Genomic DNA, 400 nt, shown 5'->3' on the forward strand with positions numbered 1-400 from the left:
GGCATATTATCTGCTTGACTTCCATTTGTTACTTTTCTGCTGAAACGTATGTTCATGTTTGGCTCCCCTTCCTGGTTATATGTAGGCTTAGAAAGCATGCAGTCTTGGTTTTTCAGCCACTTTTAGATACTTATGCAAGGTAGATTACTTTTATATAATCACAATGAAGGACTTGGTACCTTGCACTTGCTAAACGTCAATTGTGCATTCAAAAGACCTCTCTATGGTTGAGTAATCAACTCAGTACTTAAGCACATCTGAACTTAGGTTTCATGCCTGCCTCCTGCAAATTTTGTTTAGAAGCAGTGTTATGTCTTAGCACATACTGCTGTATCACTTTCCTTCAGTAATGTTTATGGGGATATAGACTAATCAGTGAAGGCATAATGGGCTGTGGAGA

This window comes from Galeopterus variegatus, unplaced genomic scaffold (assembly GCF_000696425.1).
Source record: "Galeopterus variegatus unplaced genomic scaffold, G_variegatus-3.0.2 Scaffold10229, whole genome shotgun sequence".
NCBI classification, from domain to species: domain Eukaryota; kingdom Metazoa; phylum Chordata; class Mammalia; order Dermoptera; family Cynocephalidae; genus Galeopterus; species Galeopterus variegatus.